Source organism: Dermacentor silvarum, chromosome 9, assembly GCF_013339745.2.
Source record: "Dermacentor silvarum isolate Dsil-2018 chromosome 9, BIME_Dsil_1.4, whole genome shotgun sequence".
NCBI classification, from domain to species: domain Eukaryota; kingdom Metazoa; phylum Arthropoda; class Arachnida; order Ixodida; family Ixodidae; genus Dermacentor; species Dermacentor silvarum.
In genome coordinates, this window is record NC_051162.1 from 30282766 (window position 1) to 30300753 (window position 17988).

The 17988-nt window shown below is 46.9% G+C and overlaps 1 protein-coding gene and 1 long non-coding RNA gene across 3 annotated transcripts in view; both read right to left on the bottom strand.

Annotated features, from left to right (window-relative positions):
- The window catches only part of LOC125939952 (uncharacterized), a 195881-nt gene that overhangs the window by 122122 nt on the left and 55771 nt on the right, over nt 1–17988 (bottom strand). The gene's annotated exons all lie outside the window — the stretch shown is intronic.
- On the bottom strand, nt 1475–12470 carry LOC125939953 (uncharacterized). Its single transcript, XR_007463195.1, has 2 exons — nt 12385–12470; nt 1475–1678 (listed from the first exon to the last, which is right to left on the bottom strand). It is a non-coding gene; the product is annotated as an uncharacterized LOC125939953 (long non-coding RNA).

Here is a 17988-nt window from a genome sequence, read left to right on the forward strand (position 1 = left end):
GTCTCCACCTACGGTCTGCTTCATAGTTTTGGCGCGTATAACCCTTGGATTTATTTTTGACTTTTTCTAGCTGTTCTCTCAAATAACGTGGTTGAAGGCCATATGTCTTCTACGTATGCAGACTTCAATCTAGCGCAATTTTTTTCGTTTGCCTCATGTTTTTTTGTCATGAAATACGTATAGACTCTACGACTGCACATACAGCGCAGCAACACATGTGCAGCTAATGGAAATGTACACCTTACAGGATGGTAAAAGGACAGACCAAGTAAAAGGCAGTAAATGTACGTGTTTTTTAAGTGCAGACTGTGTGGCCAGTATGGGCGCTAGATCTCTAAGAACCATATAAAGCTGAGGAAAGAACCGAAATGCATATTTTATACATATATCTGGATAAGGATCCGTACATATATCTCGAGACGTTTTTTTACAAAACGTTTTCCAGCCTTCTTAGCAAGATGTTAACTAAAAACAGCTAAACAAGACGCCTTCTAGGCGTATTTCGCAGACCGTCCTCAAGACGTACATAAAAACACATTTTGTAGCATCTTGAATAGTTGCAGACGTTCTAGACAATTATGGCTGGTCCAAGAGGGCTACAAAACGTCTTGTGTTCAGTGGGATTATGTGGGCCTGAAGAGCAGTCCGGATATATGTCCGGACGACTCCTTCACGCCCCCATATCATACATTCGTAGTCTTTCCGAAGCGGCAGTAACAGGAACTCGCATAATGATCCGGAAATCCGCGAACGTAGCAGATCGGCCTGGTTGTCTGGAGTGCTCGAGGGATTACCGTGCTGCTTTAGTGCACCAAAAAGTGGCGTCGCTGGCATTCGAATATGTAGTTGAGGGGCCTGCACTGGGAGATGGTGTGGCCTGGCAAGGGCATGCAGATGCGTTAGTGGCATGGCGACAGAGGTCGGCTGGCAGAGAGATGGCAGAGCTTGTCTCCGTAGTGCATGTCTTTATCTCCATTTCTTGCGTCCATTATTTATTGCGATAACGATAAACAGCCGCGATGTTAGAGATGGCGTAGCAGACAGTTTTCATTTCTTTCCTCGCCACACTTCACTAAAATAAATTAAGAATTCCTATCGTGTAAGGTAAAACAATTTGTTTCTCGTTTGCAATAATGTTTTTTTACATTGAAAATTATTGTTGCCTCTTTCGACATTCATATTTTAGTTGAAGCTGTCATAGCCACTGTTGTTGTCAGTTACAATTGCTTCTGTAACGCTTTTCAACCGAAGTTTCGCGACCTCGTCAAGTCACCCTTGGAGTTTAGTGCAACGTGGTACGATATTCACATCAGTGCTTCTACTCTATCTCATGGTAACACTGTTCTTGTAATCCAATAATGTCGCGTTTAAAGGGTTATCAAAGACTTCGTTCCCTTGCACGATGTATACTTGTGTGTTGTTCCATTCAGGAGTGGAGCAATTTCCGGGGAAGTAAACAAAGGACCAGTGGACATGAAGAAACAATGATGAAAGTAATTTATCTCGCAAATTCAGAGATCACTTGTAATATTCGCTTAGGCTGCAGTGCAGTTCCAACTGTATTTCGTTGTATATATTCCGTTCGGGCAAGCATTACGGAAGGCATTTTCGCACTCCACAGGTGGAAAAGTACATTCTGGAAGTCCTCGTCGTACGTACATATCACACCACCACGTCTCTGCAATAAAAAGTATTAGGTCCGTGAAAATTGTAAATTTAGGCGACGGTTGTTTGTCTACTAATCTGAAGTGTTTCCAGTGCTTATCCGTATACGCACATTCCTCGCCGAACGGATGAAGATCGATCAGTCACAAGCCGGCCAAATCCGTATAAACACGTATTTGGTCTGGCTATAAAGACGTGCCGTTGACCGGCACTATTTTCTACGGAATGACAGAATCAATAAAGAAACAACACTGATAAATGTTTGCCTTAAATATAAAATTTTGCAGATCCCACGTACTGTGAGAATAGACGTTATGCGAAACATGCTGAAGGTAGTCGGCTATCCACCAACGCATGGGGTTCTATAAGTCGATAGCAGATGGAACAATGTGTTCGTGTAAACGGTGTAATTTTTGTGCTTCGCAAGCGTACGTCAGTGTGACGAAAGCAGTACGACAGGAACCACGTTGAAAATGATCATCATCGTCATCATCAGCCTATAAAAGGAGACAAATGTTTTCAGGATGTTGGTACCTAATCATTTCATACATGATACGATCACCACATGGCGCCGAGTTGTTGAAGCTAGTGAGATAACCTTTTAAGTTTAGCTAGGCCTAATGGGTCCTCCTAATCTTAGTTTTGTGCATTTTCTAATCAATGGGCTGTCGCTCTGCATGTTCTTTGAACCTCAGGAATGTTTGTGTGTAATAGGATGCACTTGAGATATATTCAAAGGGTTCAACCAGAGAATCTGCCTGATCTTCCAGGCTCTCACCTTCGATACTTACTAAGGGTAGAGGTGTACCTTCTGCTGATTTATTTTTTACGCTATTCCCCATTTACGTGTCAACCATGTAAGAATTAACATCGGACATGTACTTCTCCCAACTGTCTATTTTAGTATGTGGACGTGTCCTTCAGTCTTTGTTTTTATTTTCTTTAAATATTCAAATTTCTGGCGGTTTAAAGAGTCGCAATTTCACCTCCAAGTTTTGTTTTGAATTTACGTGCTTTTATTGCGATAGCAATTATATGAACACTCAAAAGCAGATTTCTGCCGTCGGCTTCGCCGTCGCCGTCGCCGTGAGGTTCCGTATGACGTCATTTGGAGAAGAAATCGTCGCCCCCGCGCCGAACGCTGTATGTGCGAGTGAAAGGGCGCGAGGGGCGCGTCTTTCACGGGCAGTGAACGCACGGCGGAGAACAAACGCGCGTTCTGCACCGTGCTCGCTTAAGGGCTGCAGAAGTAGGCGTCTCTTTTCTCCTTTACAATCACCATATATGTAGAGCAAACGCGCCTTCTTCCGACGCGCGAGAGGCCGTGGGGGAGGGAGAGGGAAGGGAGGCGGCGTTTAGCTGCGGCACGAAGTGCCTATTTATATCAGAGGCTCCGGCAACAGTCACCAACGCCGCACGCATTTGGAGCGAACGCGGGCAAAACGACGATGGCGTCGACAACAGTTCTGCGTGTTGCCGATGCTGCTGCATGTCCAAGTTTATACAGCTGATAAAGCTAATATCATTACTCCGTATAGCTCTCTACAAGTTTGCTATCGCAATTGATGCTTCGCCTTTCAGGTGAAACTGCGACAACTTTTTTAGAATTTTTACTTCCACCACGGGATGCGACGTTTATTCGTCAGTCAGTTACTTTGATGGATGCATTTTGTAGCAGCTTTAATTATTATACCAGGTAAATAAAAGAAGCAATGTCATCCCGTCTTAAATCTGTCAGTTCTAGGAAACGTTCCTAGATAGCTGAGTCAAACTTCCATTGGGGAACGTGTGGGGAATCATTCTATTTTGTTTGATTCATAAATATCGGGAAGTGGTCACTTCCGTAGGAATTATTATTGACGCTCTACTGTAGGTACGGCATGTGTGTACTTGACACTATGTTAAGTCTGAAATATTATGTGATGTGCGCAACGCGATAGAATGCAGGTTTTTTCTTATTAAGCAGACATGTAAAAGGAAAAATGCGAAATTTTGTATTAGATATCGCTCGTATCGCAGTGAGGGTCTCCCTACAGATGCTATGTGCACTGAAATATTGAAAAGTACGATTATAAAATCACGAAATTCTGTGTGCAATGTTGATAAGCAGGTGTGTAGATAAAACTATTGGTGACTAGCTTATCAAATAGCAATGCTTGGACAGCAACTTCCTCAAGGGAAGTTCGGAGTTTTAATCGTTGGCAAGGAACACCCATATCAACTATTATAGTCTCTACGGAAAATGACATATTGCCTCGAAAATTTCTGTGTGCTGATTTGATATGCGTTTCCTGAACAGACAACTGCCTTCGTTTGTTATTACGAAGGAGTTCTCTGACGTGAACAAGGTTATGGGGTATACCCCTACTGTTCTATTGCAATATCTGGGTGCCCAATTGAAGAATTTGTTTGTGCTGTGTGTTTAAGGAATGCAAATCAGCTTACAAAGCCCTTATCAGGCCTCTGATGCCATATTTTTTTTATTTTTTCAGGGTTTCGTGAGGATCTCGCCGCTCTTTAGGCGCTGCCTGTCTGGTTGCTATGTTCATTGCCTCTTGGTAGAAGTGGCGCTGCCCCCGATGCGCCACTTCGGAACAGCTGTTCTTTGGCAGGTCTGACGCCCACCTGTGCGCCTCCTTGATTAATATATTTTCATATACATTGATTGAAACAATTTATTTCTTCGTCTTCTAAGATGTTAAGGAACGAGAGGACGTGGCATGCTCCCCATCACAATTCACACAGTGTGGAGCGTTCTCGCAAGATTCGGACGGATGCTCATGTGCACAAATGGTACAGGTTAGACGGCCTCGGCAGCTCTGTAAACACTGGCCAAGCTTCTGGCATTTGGAACATCGGAGGCGGTTGGGGATATGAGGCATGTATAGGATCTAGACAACTTTTCTAGATAATCTCAATAACACTTGAGCCGAACGCTAGAATTGGATGCTTAGCTTTAATTTCTTTTCCATGCACCTCATCTTAGTTGTTTTCACATTGATGACATGCTAGTACCACCATCCCTCCAAAAGTGCATTCTCAGTTTGATCGATCAGAACGGCATTGGAAATGACACCACGAATGATGTTTATAGTACGGTGTGGGTTCAGACTCACTGCACATCCCTGAAAGACAAAAGATTGGATAGCTTTTCATGTTGTTTCTCATTACGCAGTTCCAGAAGCAGATCACCGCTTGCCAACTTGGAAACTTTACAACCTGTACGAAAAGCTTCGCTCAGTGATTTCGCAACCAGGAAAAGTTACATGAAATCTTGAAAAATTATCAGTTGGTCCGGCAAAAAACTTGACGACTTCCCCTGTGCGTCCTTGTTTCTGCAGGCAATCAGGTAGTGTGGGAAAATAACTTTCCGTAGGTTTAGAGGAAATTTTCGGCAGCGGCGCCATGCACATGCAGTGCAGCCCAACAACGGGATGCTCCAAAACCTGGAAAAGACAGGTGCTGCAAACGCCAGCTGGTTATGCCACACAATCGTTGCTGCCCGAAAAATCTGCAGTAATATAACTTAAGGAGAGGACAGGAGACATTGAAATATAGAGAAAGACGAAGATAGAGCAGTGCAGGAAAAAGCAGCTACCAATTTCCACTGGATGGGTCAGCCCGGAGATGCCATCTACATGAAGCCAAGACCTTGGTGAAAGCAACACTGCCCTTTGGGTGTTGCCTCGGCTGGGAAACCCTAAAGGTCCAGTCACCCGGCATAGGGTCAACCCCAAAGATCCGCTTTTCCAGGGGTACGGCTAAGCCGCGCCACAATGCGCAGGAGGGTCCGAACCCCCTGTGTTCGGATACATGGTGTCGCAGCACACAAAACTCCTGCTAACGCAAACGCCCTGGCGCAGGTGTTCGGATTATCGACTGTCGAAATGAATCCTCAGATTTAACTGTGCTCTTTGCGCAATTACGACATTGATGCTGTCATTGGAACATCATCCCTTCTTTCCTGTGAATTTTCTGCCAAAGGACAATGGCAGTTTATATGCCACTGCCCTTCCACAATGAACGAAATTGTTTCTATTTCTCGGAATACCCGGATGCAGTTTTACTGCACTTGTTTTTCAAGGGACACGCATTGGTAAAAATATCATAGGCAGAAAAAAAACTTCTCTTGTATTTACACAAATAGCATTTCTTAGGCCATGTAAACGTAAGGTAGATCTCAACGGCCGTCTTTTATTTGAATGATGCCTGTGTATTTACAGCAGTTTCAGTGGGACTTTCTGTAAGAGACTTCCCGAATAAGCTCTATGCTACAGATACTAGGAAGGTCTTCCAGTAGCGCTCGCAAGAGAAACGTTCAAACTGTTTAGGTTTCGATAGACCTTATCGGCGTGGAGGCGTGGAGCAGAGGTAGAACATCCGACTTCTAATCTGAAGGTCGTAAGCTCGAATCCTACTCCAGTCCACTAAATTTTCTGGCATACAGGGGCGCCTGACACCGGCAAAAAAAGATCGCCGAGAGCAAGTGGGGCTATACTAGTCCAGGTGCAACCAAATTAGGAAGGCCATCTAAGCTACAACAAAGTCACTCCCTCACCAGAACAGGAATTGGCCTCCCTGGTACAGTATTCGGCCACTACCTCCCTCATGACTCCTACAATTACCCATGGCCCTCAGTCGCCAGCGGCAGCGGAGCACCTGACCAACGCGGCGGTCAGACTATGACACGGCAACGGGTGCTAATAATCTCTGGGTCCAGGCCGGCCGCCACTGGAAACTGAACCTGGCAACGTTCAACACGCCCACCCTGTCGAGTGAGGCTAGCTTAGCAGGGCTATTTGAAGAATTATCAGGTATTGCCTGGGATATTATTGGCCTTAGTGAGGCTAGAAGAACTGGTGAGGCTTACACTGTGCTCAATATTGGCCACGTCCTCTGCTACAGAAGTCTTCCAGATAAGAGAAAATTCGTTGTAGGACCTCTAGTCCATAAGCACAAAGGGGGCAACATTATTGAATTCTACAGCACTAATTAGAGGGTAGCAGTCGTCGTAATAAAGCTGAATAGGAGGTATAGAATGAAGGTAGTACAAGCCTACGCCCCACCCTCCAGTCACGATGATGAAGAAATAGAACAGTTTTATGAAGATGTTGAATCAGCAATGAGAAAGGTGCAAACTAAGTATACTGCAGTCATGGGCGACTTGAATGCAAAAGTGGGGGAAAAGCAGGCTGGTGAGGAAGCAATTGGTAACTACGGCATCAATTCTAGGAACACTAGAGGAGAGATGTCGGTAGAATTTGTGGAAAGGAATGGGCTCCGAATAATGAATACCTTCTTCAGGAAGATCAGCAACAGGAAATTGACCTGGAAAAACCCTAATGGAGAAACAAGGAATGAAATAGGTCTCATGCTCTCTGCCGATCCCAGCATAGTGCAGGATGTAGAAGTTTTAGGTAGGGTAAAGTGCAGTGACCATAGGTTAGTGAGGTCTAAAATTTCTCTCAATTTGAAGAGAACGAATGAAGTTAATCAAGATGAAACTGGCCAACCTCGACGCAATAAAGGTAAAAGCAGGCCAATTCAGACTGGTGCTAGCAAACAAATATGCAGCTTTAGAACAGGAAGATGAAGACAACATAGAGGTAATGAATGAAACCGTAACTAGGTTGATCTCAGAAGCAGCAATTGAAGTGGGAGTAGGTAAGCTCTCCCAAGTAAAAAGGACCTAATAAAAACGGCAAAATATGAAAGTGTCCAACTTACAAGATCAGATAGAATTCGCTGAACTGTGAAAACTGATCAACAAGAAGAAAGTAAGGGATATTGGAAATTATAACGTGGGAAAGATTGAAGAAGCCCTAAAATATGGACACAGCATTAAATCAGTAAGAAGAAAGCTTGATATAGAACAAGGCAAGATGTATGCACTGAAAGATAAGCATAGTAATATAATCAAAAATTTTGATGACATAGTAAAAGCACCTGAAGAATTCTATACTGATCTGTACAGTTCCCAGAGCAGCCAAGCTACTTTCATTCGAAGTAGTGATCAACAGGACACAGAGGCCCCTTCTATGCCTAACGATGAAGTTAGAATGACCTTGAAAGACATTACCAGGGGAAAAGTTGTTGGAGAAGAAGGAATAACAGTCGAGTTACTAAAAGATTGAGGAGATATCATGCTTGAAAAGCTTGCGGCTCTTTATACGCAATACCTCACGACTTAAGTGTTCCAGAAAGCTGGATGAACGCCAAAATTATACTCATCCATAAGAAGGGAGACGTTAAAGAATTGAAGAACTATACACCCGTTAGCTTGCTTTCAGTATTGTATAATAGAATCAGGGCAACACTTGACTCCAGCCAACCAAGAGAACAGACTGGCTTCTGGAAGGGATATTCTACGATGGATCATATCTATGTCATCAGTCAGGTAATAGAGAAATCTGTGGAGTACAATCAACCTCTCCATATGGATTTCATAGATTATGAAAAAGAATTTTATACAGTAGAGATACCAGCAGTCATAGAGGCATTGGGTACTCAAGCAATACAGCAGGTATACGTGAATATCTTGGCAAATATCTACAAGGATTGCACAGCAACCTTAGTTCTCCGCAAGAAAAGTTGAAAGATACTGCAGTAGACACTGTGCTTCGCGTCCGACGAAAACGAAGACAAAGAAGAAGCTCGACATCATCGCTGCAACATCAGCTTAGTTGCCCCGACGAATAAATGTTTATTTGTTCCGAGTCTTCCATTCCCACAAGTTGGTGACCCGGACGTGATCCCGCATCGCAACTATTCGTCCGCCGCTTCTCTTCGACGCCATGGAATCGAACTCCCAAGACAATGCCGCACCTTTCCATCGCCACACTCAAGCTTACCGAGTTCTGGCCCGCAGATAGTGAGCTCTGGTTTCTCCACATCGAAGCGCAGTTCCGCCGTCACCGCATCGCATCGCAGACGGCTAAGTATGACTAGGTCGTGAGTGCACTCAGCCCGACCACCACACTTTATCCGCGACGTTTTGCTCACTACCCCACCCGACAACCCCTACGACCTCCTCAAACAAGGAGTTACTTCGACGCACGACCGACTCCGAGTCGCGACGCATTCAACAGCTTCTATCGGAGGAACTGGGCGACCGAAAGCCGACCGAGCTGCTTCGTCGCATGACCCTGCTACTCGGAGCCAATTCTTCTTCAACGGACTCAAAAATCGTCCGCGAGCTCTTCCTTCAGCGTCTACCGAGTCAGGTACGGATGATTTTATGTGCCTCACCTGCAGCAACCTCCAGTGAAGACTTAGCAACAACGGCAGACCAGATCATGGATACTTCCCATCCTTTCGTATCTGCCATCAACTGTATACAGGCGCCCGTCTCGAGTCCGTTACAGTTAGAGCAGCACTTTGATGAACTCAGCGCCTTAAACGCACAGCTTGGCTAGCAAGTGCATCAATTAACTACTGAGCTAGCTACCTTGCGTTTCTCTGCCGGTAGAGACCAGTCACTTCATCGCACGCCCAAACAAAGCAACTCCCGCTATTCCACTGCCGCTATTTGTTGGTACCACGCCCAATACGGCACTCATGCACGTCAGGGCCATCCACCGTGTAACTTTTCGGGAGACGGTCGGGCCAGTTACTGATGACGGCAAGTGCTACCGGCCCTACGTCAAGCCGTCTTTTCTACGTCACCGACCACGTAACGAAAGTTAGCTACCTTGTAGACACTGGCGCAGAAATTAGTGTGCTTCCGCCTACCTTTGACGACCGAAGACGACATCGCCACGACACGTCCTTTCTCACTGCGGTCAACGGTTCTAATAGTAGAACGTACGGCCAGAAATCAGTGACTCTTCACATCGGACCGCAGCGTCGCTTTCGATGGCTGTTCACCGTCGCTGACGTCCGCGGCCCCATCATCGGTGCCGATTTTTGTGGAAGTTCAACTTGGTTGCCGACATTGTGGGACCGCTGCCACCGTCCGCGAACCAGCGTTACAGACTCACTTGTATCGACAGATTTACCCGCTGGCCGGAAGCAATGCCGCTAAGCAACATCGCTGCAGAATCTGTTGCACAGGCTCTTGTGCACACCTGGATTGCTCGTTATGGCGTCCCACACACCATAACGACAGACCGAGGGAGACAATTCGAATCGTCCCTCTTTCGGGCTCTCTCCCGCCTTCTAGGCGTAACACACATACGAACTACGGCTTACCACTCCAGTTCCTACGGCATGGTGGAACGCTTCCACCGTCAACTGAAGGCATCATTGCGTGCGCATGACTCAACAATTCCATGGACAGAGCTCCTGCCTCTGATTCTACTAGGTCTTCGCACCGCGGTGAAAGAAGACACACCGTGTTCATCCGCAGAGTTGGTTTTCGGCCCGACACTTCGCGTACCCGGCAAGTTCTTTGCCTCTCAACCGACATCACCTGAACTACACTCTTACGCCGACCGCCTGCGAACTAGTATGGCTACTGTCGTATCACCGCCGTTTCGTCAGGATAGCAGGACTGTGTATATTAGCCCATCATTACTTCATTCGAGCCATGTCTTCATCCGTCACGATGCCACTCGCACTCCATTACACGCACCTTACGACGGTCCTATTAAAGCCCTCAAGCGCGATCCTAAATACTTCACTCTCCTTGTTAACGGCCGTGAAGAGACGATATCTATAGACCGTTTGAAGCCAGCTCACATGGACGCTGGCAACATTATCTCAAGCAGATAAACCACTCGACGGCAATGTTTGCATCGCTAGGAGGGGAGCCATGTAGTGGACAGTGTCCTTCGCGTCCCACGAAGGCAAAGAAGCTCGACATCATGGCCGCAACATCAGCTTAGTTGCCCCGACAAATAAATGTTTATTTGTTCCGAGTCTTCCGTTCCCACAATACGTATCAAGAAAAGAGGTCAGGCAAGGAGACAGACTTCTGAGTGGACTAGCTGTGCACACACATGCAACTTCAATCGTGTGCCGCCGACAATGATATATCACTTTTGCCGAACGCGATATTATCAACACACCTCGAAACCTACTGAAACGCCACAGCATTCACCCCACGTCCAGTTCTTCGTCGCCATTAGTCGTTTTGGTGCGCAAGACAACGAATCAGTAGGGTTGTTGCTTGACTATTCTGCTGTGAACGCAATAAAACAGAAGACAGGTACTTGTTCCCTCGATAAAGAAAGGAGTTACATTCTTTACAGGATGCTCAATATTTTTCCAGCTTTGATCTGCGCTACAGTTATAGCGAGCTCATAACGACTAGATCGAAGTCAACAAGAAATTTTTAAAAATGCGTTTGCGAACGATTACAAGTTATGTATCAGAAAATGGATTTATTATGAACAATGGACAAACATGAAAAGGCCGCACATGGATCAACAAAAAGGAATGAAAGTCAAATGTATGTAGGGAACAGTCCGATTTCTGCGAACAGCGCTAGAGGCAAAAGAGACCCTGAGCTCATCAACCGGAGACAAACTGGGCAATCACTTTTCGGCGAAGCCATTCCCTGTGGAGCATGCCTAGGAATGTGGTATAGTGAAGCAGAACGGTTGCTCGAGCTAGTGGGAGATCCTTCAGTTCACTGGCCTTACAAAACAATCAGATGATTCGTTTCACAGCGCAGCAGTTTGGTCAACGATGTACCGTCGTGTGCAGGCTGTGTTAAAACTGCCGAAGGCAATATATCACAGGAACGCCAAGCTGCTTTCTTGGGGCGTGAAAAACTTCTTTCAAATATTTCAATCCATTTGTTTCCATTTTCGACAATGCAGTTCTCAAACATAAGTCTGTCTTGTAGAATACATCTCGGCATGATTGAAGTTTGGTTGGTGCGGATTGTTTATTATTGCCGGAACTACTGGGGTATAACCTACCGAATAAACAAATGGGCTATCGAGGACTTGGTTGTAGCTCCGGAATGGTTTAGGTCACCTGGGGCTCATTACATTGCACCTAAATTTAGATACACGAGCATTTTAATTTTTTTATTTGCTCCATACCCTGTTCGTGCCCACCGTGGTCGGAAATATAATTCGCGGCTATATACTTCGATGCATATCCTTATAACCAATGAGCTATCGGCGTGGTGTAGGTGTGCTCAACTGTGGATTGCTCGTAAACCACTCTGAGTTAGCGTAACCACATAAAGCCAACAGGCAATGACGCCAAGGAAAACAGAGGAAATTAGGCGTAGTTGAAATATGAATGTAGAAAATAATGAAGAAAAGGGAAACGACAGTGGACGAAAAGGTAATCCCACCGGCGACAAGCTATCTTTTCGTCCACTTTCATTTCCCTTTTCTTCATTATTTTCTACATTTCAATTTCAACTACGCCTAATTTTCCCGATGCTTTCCTTGGCTTCATTGCCTGCTGGGTTTGTGTGGTTATGATCAACAAAATCGAGCCCTTCGGTTTGCCTTCTTCTGAGTTAATTGTAAGCATAACAGTTACAACCCAATGTGCTTGATCGCTGCTGTGTCTACGCGTGCACTACCACGGAATGCTGAGGATAAATTTACACCTGTTCAGTTCTTCACGTGCACGTAGAGCTTTGGAATGAATTAAACGAGTTACGCATCGAGGCATTGGTAATGTGCAAGAGCTGGAAATTGTGCAAAGAACGTATGTGCGAGCTTTTATATAATTAACAAATTAAACATTTTTAAATTGGAAAAATGAAATTCTTTAGTTTCCGACATGCAATGCCAAGGAAGCCGTACTCACGCGTTATATCTTCATCAGTCGTGACGAAAACACTGCAGTTGTACGTTCCTGGCGTAGTATAATTTAGCCTGAAGTGAAGTTCTGTAAAATAAAAAAAATGAAAATCACGCCATTGCATATTGAAAAGAAGTGTCATCTAGTAAGTTTGGACTTACAGTCATCCAACATCATAACTATGACATTGTAAGCAAAACTACACACTGAACAACATTGTACGTAAAGTTACTGATCATCCTTTCATGGGGAACCTCGCGGCCATGTACACTTCAATGTGCCAGGCAAAAGACCCGAGGTCACAAGCTAGTAGTATTTTTTTCTACCGTGGGAAAAACAAAACGAGCGATTGGAAATTTAATCCCTACATGATAATAGAGGATGCTGTCATACCGTATACGATCTTTTTATTAGATATGCGTTGATACTTGTTCATGCTCCCAGCACAGCTGTCGGTACAGTGCCTAGAATAAGTATATTCTAGGCACTGTAGTGTCGGCCATTCGACACCTCCATCACTGCCTATTCAACGATGACATCACCCTCTGGACTGCTGGAGACAGTGATGACGAAATCCAAGGCGCCTTCCAAGAAGCAATCAACATATAGGTATGGAAATGTCATCCTCTTATTATTCATTACGGGGTGGAATCGACCCCATGTCAGACATACACCACAATCTTGTCTGAGTATCCACACACGCGCCACGCATAGACTTCGCAGCGGGTACGCAAGATAGCACAGCTTTTCAGTGGGCTCATAATGGAGCTTAACGTCGACAGGGCATTACTCTGCGATATTTTGTGGCAAGAGGGCATACACGGCCATTTTGTGGAGCTGTTTAAGGTGATACGTAGGGACAACATAGTAGGTATTGTATGAGAAGGCGTCAAATACCACGAAGTAGTGGAATTTCACCGAAGGATGAATCAAGGATGTGGAATGCATAGAAAGGCGACTGCGATGTAGCCAATAAGGTTCTGATTTTCTTACATCCATAATTGAGAAAAGGTGCAACAGGGTAGGAGAATAACCACAGTGTAGTGAGCCTATAGTTGCTTTGGGGACCCCCAGGAAAAGCATAAGTGAGGCAGTGCTAGGTGAAATGGGATGGCCTTTATTTTAGGTCAGAGAAGCTCAGATCAAGATGGGTTTTAAAAATATTAAGGAATCTCGAGGAAAATGTATGGCAGGGTTAAATTCACAAATGTTCGTACGCTGTAGGCGCGGACCCGAATCAAGAAAGAGGCCAAGAAAGTTGGCAACCAAGTACAGGGCATTTGAAAGTGTAAATTTGCAAGCAGAAGAAAAAAAAAGAAAGTGAGAGAGGCAGAGATGGTAAACCATTACTAAAGTATTACTGCGCAACAAAAGGACATGGACGGGAGAGCAGAACACACACACAAAGCACAAGGTGTGTGTGTTCTCCCCCGTCCATGTCCTTTTGTTGCGCAGTAATACTTTAGTAATGGATTACAAACTTGCCCGGCATGCTGCTCTCATTAAGAGATGGTAAATTGGATGTAAAGGTTGCAGAGGGAAAAAGCCATGAGAATTTTGATAACTAGCAAAAAAAAGCAGGATAGAAAATTTGTATGGTAACACAAAGTGGCGTGCCTTGGTATTTGAGGCCCGAACTGGCTACGTGACCACTAAAACATATCGGCACAAAAATGCTCCCCAGAATGAGGCACGTGTGTGCTGCAAAAAAGCCTGGAAACGACTTGGCACATCGTAAGAGAATAATAAGGAATTGACACAGCGAGACCCGTAGGAAACGGAGACACTCCCGCCGTGTCTTGTGTGAATTCATAGATGGGAAGATGAAGTGGTCAGCATTTAACATACGTGAGTAAGGATTAGAGTGATGGTGGAAGAAAAGCAGGAAAGAGATTGATATAGCCGGAACCACTGGAAGAGTTACGTAATGGCACAGCACAATAATAAGTGCCTTGCATACGAAAACTAAGATCGAGATCGAGATCAGATAGGCGAAAGGCTAGATAGTGATAGATGTCGCAGAACGTGAATAAATCAAGAAGGCTGGGGGCCTATTTGTTCCAGCCTAGTTCTAATGCCGATGCCAATAAGCATCATCATCAACACCGGAAGCAAGAGATAGGAACCCAGCTGCCCACACGTCTTTTAGCTAACATCCTTTAGCAAATTCAATGGAGGGTGTCGCTGCATTGTTTCTATTAAAATCGTAAAAAGGGAGCCTATCATCATGACAGTGCGTAGGCCTGAATGTTTTTTTTCGTTTTGGCACAACACGGGTGAGGGGCGGGTGTATTTAAAATTATAGTAAGAGAAGCATTATGACATTGTAGCGCCCACCGACGCTGCTAAGCGGGAACGCCAAGGTCAGCGCTCTCGGCCGGTGCCTTGGGGCCGGCTGCGACTGACGCGAAAAATAAAGTTGGGCGGCGCGTGCCAGCGGCGCAAGCTCGGCATGCGCTAGTCCGTTCTGAAAGCCTGCTGAGCTGGTCCTCTTGTTCTGGCGCTCCGCTGCGACCCCTCGGTTCCCGACAGTGGCGACCCGGGAGAGCGCGCCTTTTCCCGAGCGACACGCTGCCATGGCTCACTGGCCGGAGCCCCAGTTCGACCCGCCACTGCCGCCGTTCTCGTCCAGCTACGTCGGCGCATGGATCGCCCAGTTCGAGGCGGCTCTGGAGCTGAACCACATATGGATACAGGAGTTCAAGCACGCGGTACTCCTCGACGTCCTCCCGCTTGCTCTCCAGCTCCACCTTGGCGTTCCATCGCCTCGCCCGCGCCCATACGACGAACTGCGGCTGTCCATCCTGGACTTCTACGGTGCTGTCTATCACCCTCTTCCAGAGGTAGACCGCGTGGTGCGCGAGTCATTTCTGTCAGCGCCCTCACCGCCAGCACCAGACGCGTCTGCTCCTGCGCCCGTTAGCCACCATCAGGCAAGCCTTCTTCCCTCGACTTGCCCCGATACCGTCTCGGCGACCACCCGATGCGCTACCGCACAGAACCCGGCCTCCGGCTCTCTACAGGGGTCTCTTTCGTGCGAGCACGCGCACAATGTTGTCGCCGAGGGTATCGACACGACCATGACACCGGCCACGTCATCGCCTTTCTCGCCCCCAACGATGGCAGGCGATAGTGGAGACATCGCCGACTCAACACCGGCTACCGTGCCGCACGTCATTGTGTCTGTCTCCAATGTCATCACTCCTGCAACAACGACACCCGACCCGTCCACGCGGTCCGCTGAGCCGGTCCCCGAGGCGGCGTGTGAGCTCGGCACCGCGCCGATTCCACTGCCTCCGACTCTGCCGGCTAACGCCACCGCGGACATGGGTCACGACCTTCTGCGACCCCCACTACATCCCACGTCAGGCATCCTCACCAAACCACCGGACGCTCCTGTGGCCCCTGAACCCACTTTGCCCGGCCGGCCAGTGGCTTCCTCACGGTGCGCATCATCGTCTGCTGCGCCGGATCTTTGTCGCCTCCCGACAAGGTATGCCACATCCCCGTGCAATGCACGCGTCGTGGCCCGTCCAGTACTCCATCGCCCGTGCGCGCACCCTACACGCCAGGGAACGGTGGGGTACGTAATACGCCGCCGACAACGCTCGTGCGGGTACCGCCGGCGTACCATTCGCCTCACAGGCCTCCCCGTTCCTGCTTCAAGACGCATGGGCCGATCAGTATATCGCCGGCTGGACGCGCCCCTCCCAACAGCGTCCGTTCAACGAGTCCCTCGACCCTTGCGGAGCTCCCAGTGCCGCCCGCCTGATTGGTGGTGGTGACCCGATGCCTATCATCCATATCATCCCTGTGCCAACGGCATGGTTGAGCGGCTCCATCGCCAGCTCAAGGCTACAGTCACTGCGCGCCTGGATCGAGAACACTGGGTCGACCACCTTCCTATGGTGCTTCTCGGCCTACGTGCCGTCCTTCGTCGTGACCTTGGCAGTTCAACTGCCGAACTCGTCTTCGGTGCACCCCTGCGGCTTCCTGGAGACTTGATCATTTCTTCGGCCCCCTCGCCCCCAGCGGCTACAGTACCTCCAACGCCTACAGGACTGCATTCAGCACCTGCGTCCCTATAGTGTGTAAAATCTATAGTCTGTAAAATCTATAGGTAATAAGAATATGGCAATAAGTAATGAAGTGTGCTATCGACACGAGAGATGCATTGTGAAAGAATGATAGTATACTAAAATATGTCAGATGCGAAAGTTCTCAAAAAGCACTTCTGCCTTAATTAACAGAGCCCTTGAAGTGCAAGGGCCTGGAGGCATGTGCTATAGATGCTGAACCTCCACCTCGGACATCGGTGATGATGATGATTGTTAGAGTTCATTGGCGCAAGGGCCAGATGTGACCAAAGAGCGCCAAGGCGATGATAATGGCTTGTCAGTGGCTGGAATAGTGAATCATAAGGTGTGAATAAAAAAGATGTGGCATGGCTGTAAAGGGGCCGAAAATAGTCACTGTAAAGTGTGTAAAATCTATAGGTAATAAGAATATGGCAATAAGTAATGAAGTGTGCTATCGACACGAGAGATGCATTGTGAAAGAATGATAGTATACTAAAATATGTCAGAGGCGAAAGTTCTCAAAAAGCACTTCTGCCTTAACAGAGCCCTTGAAGTGCAAGGGCCTGGAGGCATGTGCTATAGATGCTGAACTACTATCACAGCAGCATACTCTAGAGAGAGGATGGGCTACGAAACGATTGGACTATTAACATGCAGGAACACATCGTTCAGGAAGCCTAGGACAGCTTTAGTGCTAAAAAGCGGCTCTTCACCAAGAAACATAGCAGGGTGGAGAGGAACACAATGGTGGTATGCTAGGGGAAAATGTTTCTTTCTCTCTCTTTCGGCTTCCCGACACTCCAGCAGGACGTGGAGTACGGTCAGCCTCTCTCCACATCTACCACAGGTTGGTGGTTTATCACCAGTCAGCAAAAAACTGTGGGTGCCGTACGTGTGTCCTATTCTGAGACGAGAGAATAGGACGTCAGTTCGTCGTGTTTTCGTTACGGGGGGCCAGAAACCTAACTGTGGTTTAATCAGGTGAAGCTTATTATCTGTTTCAGCGTGCCACACGCGTTGCCAGTGGCTTCGCAGTTTCTTTTGCAGGAAAGGCTTCAAATCTGTTGCGGGAACAGCAGCGGTAGGGAGATGTAACGCCTGACATGTAACTGATGTGGCCATTTGGTCTGCTCGTACATTACCCTCAATGCCTCTGTGGCCCGGCACCCAGCATATAATCACATGCTGGTTAGAGATATAAGCTTTACACAGAATGGAATAGTTTTGATCTCATTATATACTTTACAGCCGATAACAGTGCATAGGCCTCAGCCGTACAGATACTTGTCTCCGGGTGCAGTACACCGGATTCCGAAAAGGATGGACCGATGGCTGCATAAGATACCCCGGCATGTGACTTGGAAGCGTCTGTGTAAAACTCTGTACACGAGTAGTTGTATTGAAGCTCTAAGAAATGCATTTTAATGTGTGCCTCTGGCGCGTGTTTAGTGACCTCTACAAATGATGTATCACAATCAATGAGTTGCCACTGCCGCAGCGGTAACAGTTTCACTGGAGCCATAGGACGATG